This window comes from Mesoplodon bidens (assembly GCF_964165515.1).
Source record: "Mesoplodon bidens genome assembly, chromosome: 5".
Classification (NCBI taxonomy): domain Eukaryota; kingdom Metazoa; phylum Chordata; class Mammalia; order Artiodactyla; family Ziphiidae; genus Mesoplodon; species Mesoplodon bidens.
Genome location: NC_138161.1, coordinates 131,941,973 through 131,963,242, shown reverse-complemented (window position 1 = coordinate 131,963,242; position 21,270 = coordinate 131,941,973).

Genomic DNA, 21,270 nt, shown 5'->3' with positions numbered 1-21,270 from the left:
TCCCGCTATGCCCTATGGAACATCTCTGGAATTATAAACAGAATGTCATCTGTCCTCAGATTCTTGACTGAACATCACATCTCCCGCCTCCCTGTATAGAAACTGGTTTTTCTCATGAGACACCACGCTCTCTGTGGCTTCACAAGGGAAGACAGTGTCACCTCACTTCCCAGTGCCACCTCTACACCTCTATACCTCTAACTTGTGTAGCAAACGTCTGCCTCTTTGAGGCTCTCCCCTGCTGGCAATATCCTCCACACCACCATCTCTCTGTGAAGACATTATAGTATCCCTATTGTTGCATTTCTCCACCCCTAGATCTGATGTCATCCTGGGTAACATCAACATCCACACAAACTACTCAATACTATGTCCTTTTTCCTTGGTCTTCTCATTGCCGGGAACCCAGATATCCAGTTCACTCACAGCCACCTTGGACTCTAAATAGGCACCCCCAAAACTAAATGAAAACATCCTGCTTTGGCACCACAAACTTCACTCCCACCAGCTATCTGCTACAGTTACTCCTTCTCCTGTTCCTTAAACTTCTGGGTTCTCCAGTCCCACAGCCCTTCCACTTTATTCCAGGCTACCAGCCCCTCCATGCTTCATCATTGACCTGTGAAGATTAGCCTCAATATTTTGGTTCTTCAACTATCACTTGCCAATATTTTCAACACCCTTGAACATTATCTCTCCACAGCACCCATGTGGCAAAAAATCAACTTTATTTTTACTATTTTATTCCATTTTTTTAACTTGGGGTAAAACATGGTATATTTATCTTACGTTTGTTTAATCTGCTAGGTTTTTTTCATTTTATTTTTAGATTATTTTTCCATATATTAAATATTAGAATTTTCTTATCCTTGTTCAGTATAAAATGCCGTGTACTTGAAAATGCTGTGCAGAGCAAAAGTCACGCTGGACATATACAAGTAAGATAGTTCAGAGCCAGACTGCAAGTCTAACCAAAGATTCTGAACTATGCACTTCCCTTGCTTCCAGCATGGAGAAAATTAGCTTTTAACCATACATTTATAATATTGTACTTTTTAGCTTCTATAAATGAAGCAGAGAAGTTGGGGGAGAGTGCAAGGTTTGGGTGACAGTCAGCGGAAAGGGAAGTCTTCTGCTTTGTGTCCCTACACTCACCCAGTCAGCCCTCCAGCTACCTACCTCCCCCACAAGTGGTTGTGCAGGTTGAATCTCCAGTCACTCTGCCTTTACTTTCATTCACGTATCTGAAACTTTACATATAAATTCAAAGACCTTATGCATTTTTTGACATAAGGACACCTGGCAGGAGGTGAGTAGGGGCTAGAACTGAGTGTTCATGCTCTGTTCTCTGACCTGTGTGCTCTGGCTTGGAGGAAGAGCGCCTTTTTCTAATTCATACAAAAAAATTATATAAACTACCCTTTTCCCATCCCTTCCAATGCTGAACCTCCAATACAAAAACGTTTAAGAAAAGTTGATCCAGTCAAACTACTGCTCACTTCACAATTCTCCCTCACTTCTCCCCTTCCCCCACTCCTTCCATTCCAGAGAAAAATTAACAAAAGAGCCAACTATGTGTAGTGCCTGCAGTCAGACATACTTGAATTTGATCCCAGCTCAAAGACTTACAGACTAGGACCTTGGACACATTACTTGACCACTTTGAGACTAGGTTTCCTCATTTGTTAAATGAATGGGTATTAAGTTTTTATAAAGATTAAATGAAATAAAGGTAGTGAAGCCCCTAGTACAGTGTATGGCATATGGCAGATACCCAATAAATATTTGCAGTTAGCCAACAAACAAGCAAGATGGATTGATGGATGGACAGATAAGACAAAACATAGTCTTTGGATATCTCCAGTAACTCTGCTTTTAAGAAGTGACATATGATCCACATGACTGGAGTGATAACATTGCAGGAGAGAATCCTAAAAAACCAACAAGGAAGAAATTTTCGATAAATAGCCTTTATTTCTGGAATTTTCTGCATTTATTTTGCCTGGCCAAGGCAGGTTTTTATTACTGCAGGACAAGAAATGATCTCGGAAACTCTCCATCATTCAAGTATCTGAAACTTCACACGCAAATTCAAAGACCTTATGTATTTTTTTAATAAATTAAATAAATTACTAGCATTGTAGGTGGCTCAGTTTTACTGATAACTTGTTTACAGTGACATGCTAGTTCTAAGAAAACACTACTTATCCAATTTATAGACACATACTACATGTGGAAAGTATTGATAAAATGATATGAATTAATTTCAAACAGAACATATCAAAAACAAAAAAATAAATGAGTTAGATTTTTTTTAATGAGAGAAACTTTCCATGTTTTATACTTGTTTCTGTGAAGGGCTTTTATAATTGCTTATTCCTTGAATTTTAAGTGCTGACTAGGTTTATATGATTAAGTTCCTAAAATCAAATACAGCAAAGGCAAGGTAATAAAATGACTTAGCAGAAATTTGTGTTAACTATGAAATAATTATGGCTGCAGTCTCTCCTTCTCTGGTGCACATACATATACACATACACATACACATACATATATACAAACATACATACACAGATGTGTATGTACATACTCAGATATACACCCACACATGGGGAACTAAAGAGAAAATGATTGAAAAAAAGGACTCTACTTTCTAAAGTAACATAATACAACGTTATTATGACTTAAAACACCTCATCAATGAAAAGAGAGTCTACTTCAATCAACAGTCTACAAAATGGCATGCTGATGCAAATATTTATCCCTATTTAATAAAATATGCAAACATAAATCCGTATTTAATAAAAGCAGTCAAAGACAATGTAATGTCTTAAAAGCCCTCAAAAGTTATTAAACAGAAAAAAAGTAGACTAAGTCTTTAAGAACCTTAAAATACTACAAAAACAATCAAATTTCTCTTTTTTAAAAAATTTTTTGACAAGTGTATCTCACTAAGATAGTCAAAGCAGTCTCATGAACAAAGTTATTCCACAAATACCTACTGAGTGCACACTGTGTGCCAGGTACAGTCCTATGTCCTGGGCAAACATCAATGAACCAACAAGTAAAATCCCTGCTCCCATATGGCTTATATTCTAGTGGGAGGAAAATGGGCACTCTTTGTTTGGCTAACTCCTAAGCATTATGAAGAAAACATTGTATAACTCCATTAGAAAACTTTTGTTTTAATATTTTAAATGTTTTTAAAAGAGAGAAAACCTTTTTTTTTTTAAGAAATAGGAATAAGTAAAGGCCCTTGGAGACTTACAGAAAATTAGAGGGGGTTATATAATAGTTTTATCTCATAGAAGAGAAAAAAGAGACAATCTGGAAGATAGTTCCCAAGGAAGACTTTCTGATTCCTCAGCCAAAACAAGTTATGCTCTATTTCCCATCTATTTATGTACCTTGAAACAAAAATTACTTATGGAAGTCATACTATATTGGAGAAATATCGGTTGCCAAAAAGTCTAGCGTCTGGTGTGGGAGACAAAGAAGTAATTGAAAATTAAAATACAATAGGAAATGTCCATAAAAAGTACGTAAAGATCCTGGCCAATCTTAAGTGATCAAAGAAAATCAACAGAGGATTCCTGAGCTGAGTCTTAAAATTTGTAAGGAGGTGAGAACATGTGATGGATTGCTAAAACTTTTAAGAACATCTGGGCCTGAGGATGTTTGCATGATAGTGAAGAGGGTTACAAATGGAGAGGCTTGCAGAAGACTAAATTATGAAGGTCTTTTCATGTCATGCTAAAGATGCTCTAGTTCACTCTGATGTCTCCAAGGAAATACCGAAGGAGAGGAGTCTTATGAAAAAACTTGTTTTGGAAAGTTCCATTTTAGGCAATGCAAAGGATGGAATCTCATCTACTCAAGGGGTGAAACTGGAGGCAAAGAGAGTGGTTTGGGAGCTGTGCTAGCTTCCAAGTGCTGTCAAAACAAATTACCACAAATTAGGCTTAAAAAAACAGAAATTTATTCTCTAACTGTCCTGAAGACTGAAGTCCAAAATCAAGATGTCAGAGCTACACTCTCTCTGAAGGCTCTAAGAAAGGATCCTTTCCTTGTTTCTTCCTAACTTCTGGAGGTTGCCAGCAATCCTGGATGTCCTACGGCTTGTAAATGCATCACTCCATTCTCTGCCTAATCTTCACATGGCGTTCTTTCTGTGTCTTTCTACCCTCACTTGGCATTCTCCTATCTATGTCTGTGTTCAGATTTCCCTCTTCTCGTAAAGACACGGGTCCTTGGATTCGGGTCTACCCTAATCTACTATGAATTAACTTGGTTACATCCATAAAGGACCCTACTTCCAAATAAGGTTATATTCTGAGGTTCTGGGAGAGCATACATTTGGAGGGAATGTTATTCATCTCAGTGCAGGAGCTATTGAAGCATAAATTTGGGGTGGGGGAACTTCCCTGGTGGCGCAGTGGTTAAGAATCTGCCTGCCAATGCAGGGGACACGGGTTCGAGCCCTGGTCCAGGAAGATCCCACATGCTGTGGAGCAACTAAGCCCGTGCGTCATAGCTACTGAGCCTGCGCTCTACAGCCCGCGAGCCACAACTACTGAGACGCTGTGCCCCAACTATTGAAGCCCACACGCCTAGAGCCCATGCTTCACAATAAGAAAAGCCACTGCAATGAGAAGCCTGTGGACTGCAACAGAGTAGCCCCTGCTCACCTCAACTAGAGAAAGCCCACACACAGCAATGAAGACCCAGTGCAGCCAAAAATAAATAAATAAACAAATTTATTTTAAAAAATGGCGGGGGGGGAATATTATTCATCCCAGTACAGGAGCTATTGCAATATCCCGGGCAAAAGATGAGGATAGGCTAAAACTAAGGTAGTGACAAGGAACCAAAAAGGAGGAAATAGGTTCAAGAGCATTTGAGAAGGTTTAATCAATTGAGTTTAATGTCTTATTAGATATGTAGGGTGATTGATTGCGTTGATGGCTCCAATTATTGGCCTTCCTGTACGTATTCTCTTTGACTTGGGCTTTTTTTTAGTCTCCTCCTACTGAGCTTGACTATCTTGTTACTTTTGACAGAGAAGGAGGAATCAAAGATAATGCCCATTGGTTTTGGTGACTAGATACATAGTAGAAAATGTTAGAGAAAATTAGGAACTAGTCTGTGGCTTTACTAATGATATTCCCTCTGTTAGAATGTTATACCCCCTTGATTTTACTTCTAACTGAATGCTCAGGTCCAGCTTAAATACTGCCCTTTCTGAGAAGTATTGTCTGGTGCCCACCCAAACTTGTGTCTCACTCTCCTTAGCATTCTTAATAAATTATTTGTGCCACAACTCACCCTCCCTGCCATCAAACCACTTCTCTGCCTCCTTTATGGAACAGAATTCTTCCAAAGAATACCATACTGTAGGTACCAAATTCTGTATTAATAAGAGTTCAGTAAGAGAAGCAGAAGCACTAGAACATATATTATATATGTGAGTTATTTTATAATTTGACCTTATGTAATTGTGGGAGTTGGTATAAAATTCTCTGTAAAGCTGTTGTCTTCACATCTGATGTTGGAGCTTAAAGTCTACAGGGCAAGCAATTAAGAAGAAGACACATATAAAATGGGGGAGAAAGAGTTATCCTCTCTTGTGGGTTACAGGGAGAGCTGTTACCCACAGGCTCAAACTGGAGCCCACAAGATAGGCTGCAACCCAATCAGACTCTCACTATCTCTGACGCTGATGACATGTGTGTCTTACCAAAAAAAGTGGTGCTCTTCATCGTGGAACTAAACACACACCTCACCTCACCCACAAGTTGAGACAGCTGAGAGAGGATTCAGAGGAAGATGAAGCAGCTGTAGGCCTGGTTACTGTCCCACACCAGCAACTGACAACATGAGCGAGCTGTAATAGCACCTGCATTGACCTTCTGAGCGTAAAAACAATATAGAGGCTGCTTCTTGTCGATCCTCCAAATCTTGCAAAAAATACCGCTTGTGGCCTATCCCAATTGGAAACATATAGTGAAGGAAATTCAGAGAAACGGAGTCTAACAAGTTGATGTATTACAAAACACCATAGTCTACCCCTTGTCAACATGGCGCCCATATGCCTTTAAATCATATTTAACATCCAAAAAACAAAACAATAACAAAGTCAAGCTTCTAGCTAACATGATACAACTATCCCATGTACACCTAAAAAGAGGATATGAAGTCCCCTCATTATCTTTGAGGGATATTCATTCAGCTCCTGATCACGGCAGGGTAAGGTTAGACTTCCCTAATCAGTCAGCTTAAAAGTCCCCAGCCCAAGGGTTTCCTCTCTTAGCACCTGGCAATGGCATATGATACTTCTAGGTCTCTGTGTGCTTCCTCAGAGTGCTGGGCTACACCTCTGCAAGGGTCCCATTGCTGTGAATTTCCTATAATAAATGCACCTCGCCAGGGCCCGATGTAAGCTCAGAGGGTCATTTCCCCTTGTCTGCTCAACAATGAGTTCTTTCAAAATCAACAAGTGATAATGAGGCAATTAAAAATTAAAATTTCCCTAAAATTATATTGTGGATAATATTTTCATGAATGTTCACTATAAAGATCTCAAGCAATTATGAAATTTCCCCCAAACTGAAGAATCTATACCTCTATCAACTCAAAAACTTTGCAAGCTGAGTTCCTGATATTACCTTTCTGCAAACTGAATTTCTTTCTCCCTTTTCAAAATAACTTTTATATGGGAAAAAAGTTTAACTAAATAAGTTACAGTGTTAAACTTTGGAGAGGAATTTACCCAGTGATCAAAAATCTTACCAGTCTGTTTAAAATCCTATTTACCTGTTACTTATTGATTCTCATTTCCTTCTTTTTCACATGCAAAGTACAAGCTACTTTACTAATCTTCACATGTTTAATTGCTCTCTCTGAAGACTAGACTCAGGCCAAAATCTGTCAGTTTTTTTCCTCTATGATTCTGGGACATGGTGCACAGCTGAGAATAAAATGAGAAATTATCATTAAGACAAATAAGGTTATAACGGTCAGTTGAGCCAAGAAATAAGAAGAATTCTAAGTAAGGATAGTTATTAGACTGATTTTTAAATAGCCATGTTCATCCTTGAGTCATCATATGTGAATGTGTTCAAGGAACTTCCTCTTTGCTTAGTTTTGACCAGTATTTCACACATTTTAATAGATGAGCTATTTTAGAATAATATTTTCCTTTCTTAGTAATTACTGTTATTGTATCATTCTATTAATTATGCAATGTAACAAGTATCAATTTTATAACATAAAACCATTTTGATGTCATTACCAATAGTGTTGAAAAATATATTGGTACTATGGTAGTTTCATGTAATTAACCAATTTAATCTTCACAAAATCTTTGAGGTAAGTGCTATTATTATATCTCTTCTACAGATGAGGAAAGTGGGGCCTGGAGAGGTAACTTCCCAATAAGTGTCAGAAACAGTGTAGTTCAAGTCATTCTCAACTGTTGATACTATGTTCTACCATGTAATGATAACACCTTGCATTATGTAATGCTTTGCAGTTTACAAAATGCTATCACATGATCGTCTCACTAAAACCAAGAGAAAATATATCCATTTTCAAGCCGAAATTGCTGAAACTCAGAAAAGTGCATCTTTCCAAAGTCAAATGGCTGAGACATGATAAATCCAGGACAAGAACTCAAGTCTTCTCCCATTCTCTATTCTTTCTTCTCTACTCTACTTTCTATAAAATAGTTTAAAATTATCAACCTGTGAAATGCATGGCAATAGTAAAAATTCTTATTTTCTCATCAAATCACACTGTTTCCTTTAAAATATCTAGAATTTATTTGTTACATTTAGTGCTCATTTTTGTATGTGTGTGAAAGACATTTGTACTCTAAAAATGTACAGGAGTATCAATTGGGGAGTTAAAACTCCTAAGAATAGTATTTTTTTTCCTGATCTATCAAAATTCTTTTAAATTTAATTCACTATTTGATGTGTGCTAAATAATAGAGCACTGGAGAGGGAGTTAGGAAATTTGACTTCTGGTCCTAGTTTTATTAGTAACAAGTGAATTTAAATGAGTTGCTTCCATGCTCTAGGCTTCAACTTCCTCATCTATACAAGGACAGGGCACTCTGAGTTCTGTATAGCTCTCTACAGCTCTAAAAATTTGATAAATCAGTATGTCTTTACAGGAGGACACTTCCTATGTGATTTTCTGAGTCTGTAGTGGGGAAAGAGAGAAATCTATACAAATTTCATTCAACAGGGAAGCTTTAAAGAATGTATGGGTGAATTGTAACATATCACATAGATCGGATATTATCCCACTAAGAGAGGGGAGATGGATGTTGCTAGTAATGCACTGAGATCTTTCTATGTCCCAGATTGTGATAAGTATTTTTATATGCACACTTTCTTGTTACACAGCTCTAAAGAACTTTAATTAATTGATTGGGTACTAATAAACCTGCTCCTTCTATTGTTAATGTTATTTATACTCTATTTCCACTTTGGCATGCTACCTTAGCACTGTTTTTTTCCATGATATGAATTGGTTTCATCTTCTATTTTTTCAAGTCTTGACCACACCCAATTAAAGTATAGCCAAGGCGGGGCTTCCCTTGTGGCGCAGTGGTTGAGAGTCCGCCTGCCAATGCAGGGGACACAGGTTCGTGCCCCGGTCCAGGAAGATCCCACATGCTGCGGAGTGGCTGGGCCTGTGAGCCATGGCTGCTGAGGCTGCGCGTCCAGAGCCTGTGCTCCGCAACAGGAGAGGCCACAACAGTGAGAGGCCCGTGTACCGCAAAAAAAAAAAAAAAAAAAAAAAGTGGGGTATATTAGAAATCCTTGAGTATTAGAGATTTAGAAAACCAGGAATAATTTGACCAGTCACCAACTTGCAGACAAGGCATATGGGCTCCAATTTGTGATCCTGGGTTAGTTCACATGCTGGATATTTCAATTCACTTTGAGGCATACCACCTGTTATTCAATTACACTAGTCAGTCTCTGGTATCTCTTTTTGTATTTGGATTGTGGTTTTCATTTTTAGCAATACTTTTCTTCTTAAACCTGAATAAAATGTGACAAATATTCAGAAAATTTGAACAGACACTGTACCTGAAGAGACACTTGCAATTTCTACTTAATAGAAATTCAAAATTCAGGTATCAGACAGGGTCCCAGTATGAAACAGAATTCACCCCGGGAGGATCAGTAAAGACTTTCAAAAGCCCTATAGAAGGCTGGGAAGGGCTAAGGAACCAAATACAGTAGAGCAAGGTGTTCAGACACAAGCAATAGTGAGAGGCCATTACCAGCCCTAGGACTAAGAAGACCGGGGGAGGAATGGTGGTCCTGGAACTCAGCGAAAACAGAAGCCAAGAAGAATGAGCCTCCCAGAAGGAACTAGACTCAAGAAGGAGTGGAAATATTGCTAGAGACTCAATGTCAAAGCTGGGAAGGAGCCAGGAAGAAATACCCCAACCTTTCACCCCTCAGATCTCCTGGCTTTGCTTCCTGTTAGCCAAACCCAACAAGATGCCTGAACCAGAATCCAAACCTAATCTCCTATAGTTCAAACCCAACCAGAAGCCAACCAGCAAGAAGACCAGGTAAAGCCCTCAGTAGGAGTCAATCTACCAAGGAATAGAGCAGGATAGAGAAGGAGAGAGAATGGATTTAGGAAGTATAGGGGTGTAGATTAATCAACATACCAGAATAGCTAAGTGCCCTTTAGATTTAAGATAGGAATTGGAAAAGTAAATAGGATACTCTTTGGGTTCACTAAGTGAAAACAGCATGAAAAGGAAAAAAAAAACAAATTTATTTCCTAAGAGAGTGGTTGTTTCAAAGCTATCACAAGATGGTCAACTGAAAGCTTATGCTCCTACTACTGGGACTTTTTCTCTGCAACAAGGCATGACCCTGTCTTTTGGAGTGAAGAATAGAAGCATGAAGTTACATTTCTAAAATAATTATACTTGAAAATTATTATTTTAACAGAGTCTGTAACGCAGTTATTCTACTCCAGGTATATACCCTTGAGAAATGTGTATGTAAGTGGAGCCATGCACAAGGATGTTCATTCCAACAATACCCATGATAGCCAAAGTGTCAACCCAAATGTCTACCCACAATAAAATTCATGTGGTAGGTATATTCATACAATGAAATACTCTATCATAATGAAAATGAACAGACTAGAGCTATGCATAGCAACACAGAAACTTCTTACCAACATGTTGAGCAAAAGTAGCAAGATAGAGACAAATACATTAACAGTATGGGTTTATCTATATGAAGCTTAACATCTATATTGTCTAGAAATACATTCATATGTGAAAAAGGTATAAAGATAAACTAGGAAATGACTACCATAAAGGTCAGCATATTGGTGACCTGTAAAAGGAATGTGATAGAAAAGAGACTCACGGGGCCTTCTGACATTGTGGCCATGTTCTATTTTTTGCTTTGGATGGTATATTAGTCTACTAGGGCTGCTATAACAAAATACCACAGTCTCAGTGGCTTAAACAACAGACATCTATTTTCTCACAGTTCTGGAGGCTGGAAGTACAAGATCAAGGTGCCATCATTGATTGAGGCCTTGCTTCCTGGCTTTTAGAGGGCTGGCTTCTCAATGTGTCCTCATATGACCTTTCTTCTGTGCTTGTGGAATAGGAGAGAGTTCTCTTGTGTCTCTTCCTTTTCTCATAAGAATACCAGTCCAATAATTCAGGTCCACTCTCATGATCTCATTTAACCTTTATCACCTTCTTATAGGCCCTATCTCCAAATACAATCACATTGGGTTTAGGCTTTCAACATATGAATTTTGGGAGGACACAATTCAGTCATAACAGATGGTGTTTACATGGATGTTTGCTTTATAGTGGTTTGCCACAGTGTATGTTTATTCTGTATATTCTTCTGTATAACATTTCACAATAAAAATGTTTTTTAAATTATTACCTGAGTTTCTTTTACTTGAAAATTTTGAATTTTGCAATGAGCAGCTTCTTAGTAATTAGATAATTCCTTTCCAGGAAACTTTGAGCTTTGAAATAATTTCCTTTGGTTCCTAATCTTTAATTATAGCACTCACGAAATATAATAAATTAGAAGGAAAAATCCAAAACTTTTTGTTTCTGAAACCTTTTTGGAAAAGACATCTTAGGTGTTTCTCTATTGATGCACACAATTTGTCCCAGAACACATGTCAAGCGTCTGCCTTTAGCAGGAAATACAGCACAGAAAATATAACTGCAGGATTTGAGCTCAAAAGAGAAAAATTAGTGTTTGGAAACATCATTAAATAATAATTAAAATAATGTTAGTGTGCCAAAAATATATATAAAGTTAGATTCTGGGTGACTTTGGACTCAGGGATTTATCAGGGTAAGAGTCAAGGTTAGTGATTAGAAAGTGATGTCCTCAGGGATGCAGCCAGAGAAGTAGAAAGAAAGCAAGTCTAGGGCAGGAGGGAACAGGCTTAATGAAATTAAATGTAACTTAAAATAGAATCCTAATTAGAACTGAGAAATAACTTAGTCAAAGGATAATCGAGTCTTAATAAAACATATTTGATTTCTATTGCTTGAAATTTAGAAAAGTTCCATTATACCTTGGCATTCTTTTTCTTTCATATGCAAGCATGTCGGAGATGTCACTTATCTTAAGTAATGAGAAATATTTAAAGCTTAGTGGGTTTGAGTATTATCCATTTCTGCCAATTTTCTTTAATGTTTTTCTATTTTTAAATGAAAATGTGTTCTGAAGCTATACGAATACTTCCTTTCCCTGTCAAACTCCTTTTTCGAACATATTTTTCTCATGACCTAAAATGTTTCCACATGTATTCTTGTTTTTATGCTTGTTCATTTTTCCTTTTCAGTGACTTTCACTGGAGCCTCCTTGCCCTTCCTGGTTAGCACACATTAAGGACTCATAGAGCTGAAGAGTTTAGGAATTGTTCCATTAGTGGGGAAGAGGGGGAGTGGCTAGCCAAAGGAAACAGTTACTTCTTTGTCAGGTGAGGTAGCATTGTCTCCAAACTCCTGTGGATCTATGGAGGCCCTAGCAAAATTCAAACTGCAGGTAGAATTTGGTTTTTAAACATCCCTGCTTGTGCTCCCTCACTATTTTTAGATTATATCTCCACAACATTCCTCAATTATTTTGAAAGTAGAGGAAAAAAGGATGGAAAAAAGAATGTGGTGAATATTAAAATTATTTCAGCACAGGTTAAATAAACTGTCTCCATTATTTTTCAACTATTTACAAACATCCCTAAGTTTTCGGCAAATTTTTTTCACCCTCAGGAATTATCCATTTGCCTGCTATCTGTCTCATGTCTAGAAAGAACTGAGGGATGGCCATGCCAAGTTAACTGTCCTCCGAATTATGTCAGCAGAGCAGGTCCCTATGCATATATATAGGAATTACCTAATTACAGTTATGTAGCTATGAGTTATAATTCAAGTTTCCTAAAAGATCTTAACAACTAGAATCCAAAACTAAAACTCTAATTTTAAAAGAAATCAATATTCATTTACTTCAGACTTCCAGAATAGAAAACTACAGGTATATGACTCCATTTTAACATAAGCCCTTAAATCAAAAGATCTCTAAATACCAGCAAATAGATAAATGTTTCATTCAAATCTTATTTAAAATACCACCACTAAACTCTCTTGTACGTTGCAAATTCGCTTAGAAGTAGGAAAGGAAGCAGAATACAGTGGAAAGAGAATTGGAGGAAGAATTAGCATGTCTAGGTTCTAATCAGCCATCTGTTAGCTAGATGTCTCTGGATACATTTACCTCTTGATCCTTGGGTTCTTCATTTGTAAAAAGTAGAATGTAACGCCGACTTATATGTCAGACAGGATTTCTTTAAGGATCAAATAGAATTCCTCTTAGCCTTCGTAGAAGCTGTTTTAAAAACACCATTCAGAACAGGGATCACAGAAACGGATATGACGGCTTAGTCCAACTTCAACCGGAGGTAATCTTCCACCTGTGCACAGAACCCTATGTCCTCCTGTCTTCCACAGGATGTTATTCTGCCAATGATCTCTTCTCTCTTAAACCAATAATCTCTCTTCTTTTTCACCTGGTGCCTTTACATTCAAAAAATGATCAAAGTGCCTAAATCCTAAAATAAGGAAACAAAACAAAACAAAAAACCTCTCTAGACATTGCCTTTCCCTTAAAAAATCACCTTAATTCTATCTTTTCTTCCTTGCCAAATTTGCTTTTAAAAAGTCTCTATACTTACTCTATCAACCTCCTAATTATTCCCCAACCTATTTCAATAGGGTTTTTGCCCCTCCACCCTACTAAAACCATTTCTGCTGGCTCATTAACTATCCCCTCTTTGCAAGATTCAGTGATATTTTTAGGGCTCATATGTCTACATCTGACACTTAACACCCTCTTTTTCTTTAAACCAAGGGATGGCAAACCACAGCCCACTCCCTGTTTTTAATATAGCCCATGAGCTTAGATTAGTTTTCCAACTTTTAAATGGTTAAAAAAGTCAGAAAAGAATATTTTTGACACACAAAAATTACATGAAATTCGAATGTCGGTATCCATAAATAAAGGTTTGTTAGAACATAGCTACATCTATTTGCTTGTCTATGGCTGCTTTTTGGCCTCAGAGGCAGAGTTGAGTAGTTACCACAGAGACAGTATAGCCCTAAAAGCCTAAAATATTTACTACCTGGCCCTTTACAGAAAAACTTCACACTTACCTACTTAAACTCCCTCCAGCCAAGGTTTCAGGATGCCTTTCCTGGAAAAGCTCCTTCTTCTCCAATAAGGCCCCCCAAGAGTTGTGAACATCACACAAGACAACATACTCAGAGTACCTAAGACAGCATCTCTCTCACAGTTTGTATTCGAATCAGTGTGAACTGTCTTGTCTGCTGACTCCTTCCCCCTCTATCTATCCCTTAGATGTGTGTTCCTCAAGATTCGACTTTACTTTTTGCCTCTCTTTTCTCTTCACACTCTTTCTCATAAACCTCATTTCCTTCCAGGGCCTCAGGCATCATCTCCATACTCATGACTCCCAAAACTACAAATCCCAGCCCAGCTCTTGCTTTACTTGGATGCCCTTCAAGAAAGCAAGCTGAGTACATCCAAAATTAAATTCACCCTTCCTCTGAAAATATGTTCCCTTTTTGTATTCCTGACCTCAGTTAATAGCACTGCCATCTACCCAGCCTCCCAACCCAGAAATCTCATCCTTTTCTTTCTATTTCTCTCTCAGCCTTCATTTCCAACTAGTCAATGAATCCTTTCCACTGCACTTCAGAAGCTTGTCCCACCATTCACAGATCCATCACTTTAGTTTAAGTCCTCTTTCTTCATTTCTTGTCTGGAATTTCTAACTCAAATCAGCTCGCAGTCTGGTCCCATTTGGATTTATCCTGTACATTTCCATCAGAATCACTTTTCATCTTCTTACATAACAAATGGGATCCCTGCTCAATGACGCCTGTAACTCTTTATCACTCACAGGATGAATCCAAACACTTGAACTTGGCCTTTCACAATCTTTCCCTTACCTCCATTCATTCCTTCTACAAATATTCATTGAGCTTATACTATGTCCCAAGTGTTATGCCAGACTATGGACACAGCAGTGAATAAGATCAGCATGGTCTCTGCTTGCTGGGGGATTCCAATCCAGCAAAAGAAATCAAAATTAAACAAAGTACCACTGCATGTCTCTTAAACCAATATTGGAAAAGGCACACTGTCATAGTGTCGTGACCTCTGTTTAGAATACCATAACTTTCAAGACAGGGCTCAAATACCTTCTCTGAGATGGGAACTTTTGGCAACTTGTGGCTCTCAGAATTAATTCTGTCCTTTTTATTATCTGAGCATACCTCTCTTATTTAAACACAATATTAAACATCCCTGCTACTCTTACCTCATTGGATTGTGGACATCTTATATTCAGGGGTTGTGTCTTATTGATGTCCCCATGCCTAATTCAGTAGTCACTATCGGTGATTTGATTAGTTAGTTGTCTCTCTTCTGTGACTCAAGGCCAAAAACTGGCTTATATCTACACTATAATAATAAGCAATATTTGAAAAAATTAAATAGTAAAAAATATTTAAAAAGACAACATATGTTGCTCATGTATAAATAATATGAATAAAATAGTACTTTATTTGCATAGTTGAGTTATAAATTTTTAAAATTTGACTTTTATGCTTTGTTCATTCAGGAAAAGCCAATTTGCCAACAAAGACATACTTAGTTGTTAATGCTTATTTTATCCTCTAAATTGTTTCTTATTTTAGTGTGTTTGAAGTATATTTTAGTGAAATATAAATCTCTTTGCTAAGAAATATTTGAGAATATTATCCTCACAATAAGATATTTGCTTTATATGAATAATGTATCTACATCCTGTAAACCTTCAAGTCATAAACAATGCAGAAAATAGAAAATGATGGATGGGCTGCAAAAGATTCAAGAGAACAATTATAATAATAACTATTCTAATCTTTAAGATGTGCCAAAGGGGAGATCCAGGAAATTACCAAGCAGTTAACATCAATACTGGGAAAGAAAAGAACAAATAATAATAAAATTGATCAGGAAGTACTCAGGCAAGAACAATTTAATGAGCAACTGGCAGCATGAGTTCATGTAGAAAGATAGTGGAATACAAACCAAACAGAAAGTGACTACAAGCAGAGTCAGCCAAAGAAACCTGAGCGTGTCTATTTAAAATTATACCAATAGCCATGTGAAAAACTGTTTTCAATTAAAGTAATCCTATAAGAATTAGTATAAAATTAACTTTTGACTGATATATTAGAAAAGACAGCATTTAATTTAAAAAACTTGCTGTTCAGAAGATCTCTTCAACTCAACCACGCCTCCACCACTGAACTCCAAATGATGCATAGGATTACCAGTGGCATTTCTTCAATAGTCACACTTCATCTCCCAAAAAACAATTGATCAAACCTTGCTAATAAGTGGTTTTCAAGCCAGCCAAATATGGACTACTTTGTGAATACCTCCAGCATGAAAACTAGTGTAGATGAAATCCTGACAAGATGACAGCTGTTAGCAATCAAGTGGTTGCATGTGAGTGCATACAGTTTTACTTTTTTTTTTTTTTTTTTTTTTTTTGCGATACGTGGACCTCTCACTGTTGTGGCCTCTCCCGTTGCGGAGCACAGGCTCCGGACGCGCAGGCTCAGCGGCCACGGCTCACGGGCCCAGCCACTCCGTGGCATGTGGGATCCTCCCGGACCGGGGCACGAACCCGTGTCCCCTGCATCGGCAAGCGGACTCTCAACCACTGCGCCACCAGGGAAGCCCCAGTTTTACTTTTTTAAACATAATTTGCTTATGTGTAAGGAAGTATTTGGACTGCAGGGTCAACCTGAAGATTCTAAATGGGCCAGGAGAAGCTTTATACATTAGTTGTCTCTAACCAAAGGAGCTCAGATCAGCTATAAACATCTCCCCTCTGTCAAAGACATCCTTTCACTGATCAGGGAGGAGCCTCCTGCTTGGACCAGGAATCACGCAGCTCAATCAGCAGGGCAGGAGTCTGCCCTCAGCCAGCAGGGGTGTTCTCAAGGTGGCCAGGTGCCAGAGAAGCGTCAGCCAAAGTGGACAGCTTGTTATCATGACCTCTGTAGTGAGTAAAGGACTGCCAGCATGATTGTGTGAATGAACTATTTGACAGTAAAGAAGGGACCACTCACCAAAATTGAACCAAAATAAGAAATATGGTGGAAAATATTTGGATTGTATTCTGAAGACAATGGGAATTTAAATAAAACTGGGACAACCTCATCTCCTTATCTTTCCTCAGCCAGTTAAATTCAAACATAATTTTGCAAATGTCACCCATTTTTCTAGAAGTTTTAATGTGAAAGTCTGCTGAGTTCTTTATATGGGTCAAAATATACCCCCTTTGCCATCCTAAATACCTACCTTGTTCTTCCCAGATACTTTATTTCTCAGCACCTCCATTTTTTAGCATTTACCGTATAAAACTTCCTTCTCTTAAAGTTAAATGTTTATGAAATTGATACAACTCTTAGTATATCAGTCCCTATATAGAGTATGATGTATTTATTCAATGTTTATTAACAATGATGTTCACAGATTTGAAACACTCACATATTACAAATTTCCAGTTGGGAATTATATTTGTGTGGTAAATAAAATGTTTCATTCTTTCCTATTATCTATCAACATTTTATTGGTGAATACAGTAACCTTGTTTTTTTTAGAAAGTGAAATTAATTCTATACGAAATTGATCCATCTTCATTTACTACATCTGACTTCATTTCTATCGTTAACAATAGCTTTTCTCCTTTTTCCTCATAAGCATTGAAATAATATTAAAATATATAACTCATAGTTAAAGCAAAATATACCTTGAATGTTTTATTCTTTTAGAGTCTTCCAAGCCTCTACAAATTTTATCACCTTCACCAGCTTATTGGACAATATCTATTGAATAATATCCTTATGCTCTGGTGAGTTATAGAACCTTGCAAATATTCATTCTCCATCTTTATAAATGGGGTGATTAAAAAATAGTAGAAATCCTGTCTGATTAATGATCTATGAAGTTTAGAACTGCTTTTTTTTAAATCAGTTAGGTTTGTAAAACAGAAAATAAGAGGGGTAAAGCAGTTGTTTTTTCACTCTACATATTAGTTTCTGCAGTATACTATATGGACAACTGAAATAAATCACCTCAGATATAGACCCTCATTATAATGCATGGCATTGTAAAACTTAGTTACACTTAATGAGGCGATGTACATGCCCCACTCAAGAATGCTCGACAATTGTTGTTTGGTTGTCATATTCATCTCTTTATATTCCTGTAAAACTATTTAAAGAAGGGATATCAATTTTGGTAAAGTATATTGAGTAAGATAAATCCCTGTCTTATTAAAAGCATTTCTTAGAATAGTGACTGTATTTGAATATTTGGACATTATACATATGTAGAATTATTAGGGTTAATTTTTTTTTTTAAAAAAAGATAACATGTATTGAGTACTAACTACAGACCAGGCACTGTTCTATTTGCTTTACATTAATTAATTTGTTTAACCCTCATCTACTCTGAATTAAGTGCTATTCATACCCACATTTTGCTGATAAGTAAGCTAAAAGATAGAAGATTAAATAACTTGCCCAAGTTCACACAGCTAGTAAACAGGATATTGGAAAACCTTTATTTTAAGGAAAGATCTAGATGTCAGCTGTCTTGGCCAAGCTCCACTGATGTCTCTAGAGACAATGGAAAATGGGCTCCGGTCTCTGAATTCCTAGTTAACATATCTTCCCATAAAATCATGCTACTTTATATATTCAAAAACAGTACAGGTATAGGTGCACTCACAGTGTTGAAGCCATGGGGTCTTCAAGTTTAGTGTCAGCAAAAACTGTCCACAAAAGGTGCCCCCTGATGTTCCTTGATCTCCAAACAGTTCCTGTGCTAAGTTCCCTGCCTTCTTGTTCATTCTGCTAACTTTTTAATGGTGATTTAATTGTTATGTAAAATTTGGATAATATAGACAAACATAAAAATAAAATATAATTTAAAAGTATCCATAATCACTACATTCTACATCATTATTATTATTATTATTATTATTATTATTATTTTTTGAGGTACACGGGCCTCTCACTGTTGTGGCCTCTCCTGTTGCGGAGCACAGGCTCCGGATGCGCAGGCTCAGCGGCCATGGCTCATGGGCCCAGCTGCTCCACGGCATGTGGGATCTTCCCGGACCAGGGCAAGAACCCGTGTCCCCTGAATCGGCAGGCAGACTCTCAACCACTGCTCCACCAGGGAAGCCCCAGTATTCTTCATTCGGAAGAAACCACTGTATACATTTTGGTGAATATACATCTAATTTTTTTTCTACCCATATGCATGTGAATGTGTGTGTATACATGTGTGTGTATGTGTGTGTGTATGTTTTAGTTAATTTGGGTAATAGTGTACATATTGTTCAATAAGCTGATTTTCACTAATTTACATATCACGAATATTTTCCATATCACTAAATATCCTTCTGCATCACTTTCAATGGCTAAGTTCTATTCCAGATGTGCCATAATTTATTTAACTAACTCTTTATTTAGGGGACATTAAGATTTTTTCCAATTATGTACTATCATGCTTAACAATGTAAATAACATCCTTGTACATAAAGCTTTGCATATATCCATGATTATTACTTAGAATAAATTCCTGGTTGATGAGGGTATGCAACAATCCTACAGTATCAAATATATACTTTTTTCTGCTTCTGAGAGTACCAACTTACCTACCACCTTGCAAAAATTGAATTCCGGTGTTATCTTTTTTCTTTAATCTCTGGTGATTTTATAGGTGAAAAATTGCACCTTGTTGCTTTAAATTTCATTTTTCCTACTTTGAAGACTAAACATTTGTTTCATGTTTATTGGGCACTGCACTTCTTTGGCATGTCCTGTCAAATTTTTATTCCAGACTGACAGTCAGAGTTGAGTCTTTCTTAGATGATCTAGAATCCGACATGAGCCAAGCCCTGGCCTCAGCAGCAGTGAGGCTCTGCATTCCTTCTGCCTTTGTTCACCTAGCCTTTCAACAGCCCACTGCCCTTTCCTTCTGTGTTCCCACTTCCAGCTTCATGGTGATGGCACACTCTGATTCTGCCTCACGTGACGCATACAGAGAGGAAAGAGAGGAAAAAAAGCCTACACCTTGGTCCACTGTATCAGAAGACTTCATTTATATCAAAATTTCAAATTTTAAATACCAGAGACAAATTTAATCCTTAGAAAGATATCAAGAAGTTTATCTCTTTTTTCAAAGCGTCAAAAAGCCAGTACACCCCTGACCAGTATGGAAAACTGCCAGTTCCTCACTAAAAATGACTGCCAATTATTAAGCACTTTACTACGTACCAGGCACAGTACCTGAAGCTTTTATATATATATATACACATATATATGTATATATATATACATATATATATATATATATATATATATATATATATATTCTTTCCCTTAATCCTGACAAGAGTTTAGAGAACATTACTACCCTATATATTAAAAAATCCACATCAGAGGGTGGGTAAATTTGTGTATGAGGCTAACAAGCAGCAAAGCTGGGTTCAGCTTAAGTGTTGGGTGTTTAAACCATACTATTACTCAGCTGATTCAGCACAATAATAATGATGCCATTAATTTCTTGGAAACTTGTCCTTCTCATCTGATTGTGTCTGATGATCTAACATCCCAGGGAGTGAACCCCACCCTTTTGAGAAATTTCACCCAAAACAGCTGACTTTGTAACAAACTTCCAGTCTTCAAAACTATTATCATTTCTAAAATCAAGGTGGAATTTAGTACAGGTGTGACCATGGTTAATGATTTCTAGCACTAAATAGGTTTAAAAATATAAAACTCTCCTGATTCTTAAATAATAATCACAGGACCATTTCCTAATATCACTCACAGACTCTGGAATTTGTCACCTACTTTTGACTTTTCTACAAAAAGTCTTGTGATAAATGATTCCAAATATCTGTGATACTATGAGGCAAGTCCTCCAACTTTGTTCTTTTTCAAGATTGTTTTGGCTATTCTGGGTCCCTTGCACTTCCACATGAATTTTAGTATCACCTTGTTAATTTCTTCAAAAGCAGCTTGTTGGGATTTTGATATGGATTGTGTTTGCTCTGTATATTACTTGGAGATTATTGCTATTTTAACAATACTAAATCTTCCAATCCATGAACATGGAATGTCATTCCGTTTGTTTAGGTCTAATTTAATTTCTTTCAACAATGTTTTCTGTTGTCAGAGTACAAGTTTTGCACCCTTTTGTTAAATTTATTCCCAAGTATTTTAATATTTTTGATCTATGGTAAATGCAGTTTTTTCTTTCAGTTTTGGATTGCTCATTGCTGATGTATAGAAATACAACTGATTTTGTATACTGTTCTTGTTTCATGAAGACTTTCTGAACTCATTTATTAGTGCTGATAGCTTTTTATTGATTTCTCAGGATTTTCTAAATATAAGATCATGTCATCTGCACATAAAATAGTTTCACTTCCTTTCTAATCTGGATGCCTTTCATTTCTTTTTCTTGCCCAAGTGCCCCAGCTAGAACCTCTAGTACAATGTTTGATAGATGTGTGGAAAGCAAATAACTTTGTCTTTTTCCTGATCTTAGATGCAAAAACATTATCTTTCAACATTAA